Below are 595 nucleotides of genomic sequence, written 5' to 3'. Positions count from 1 at the left end.
TTGTTGTCTGAGCATGTTTGGGGGAGGAAAGAGGGCTAGTGAACAGCTGCTACACTCAAGTTATGTATTTATCATCACTGCTTTGACTTCCTGTACCAATGTCTGCCAAATCTCTTTCTGTGGGTGGAGTCTTAATAAATCAGCTCCTCAAAGTTGTAATTTAATGTCTGTTGCTGACAAATTGTCCAAGAGGAAAGGCTGAATGTTCCCTTTCATTTATAATAGACTGAGGTCTCTGTGAACTTAGATCCGTGTGGAAACTGCAGCATCTCTTGGGGAGAACTTATTTAATCTTTGATAATGTCAACAGGTAAACATTTACTTGAAATAGAACTGGCCAGAGTTTCATCTCTCTAAATTGGACTGTGTATCCTTTGCATTTTTATACTTTTTATTGAAAGCATAAAAACTATGGCAGTGGAACCATAATGCAATTTTACCAATTTGTGCACCAGGGCAAAATATCTTTGGGGGTCAGCATAAATCCAACATTAAAATAAGACAAGCCAAGCATCATATTAAAAGGTTTGTGAGAAGTCTCCTAGGATACGTGGTGGTAGCTTGTTAAAACAACTGCACCCGTAAAGTAGTGCTT

This window comes from Cervus elaphus, chromosome 14, assembly GCF_910594005.1.
Source record: "Cervus elaphus chromosome 14, mCerEla1.1, whole genome shotgun sequence".
Lineage (NCBI taxonomy): Eukaryota > Metazoa > Chordata > Mammalia > Artiodactyla > Cervidae > Cervus > Cervus elaphus.
The sequence above is the reverse complement of the archived record's forward strand: the minus strand, read 5'-3'. Positions refer to the sequence as shown.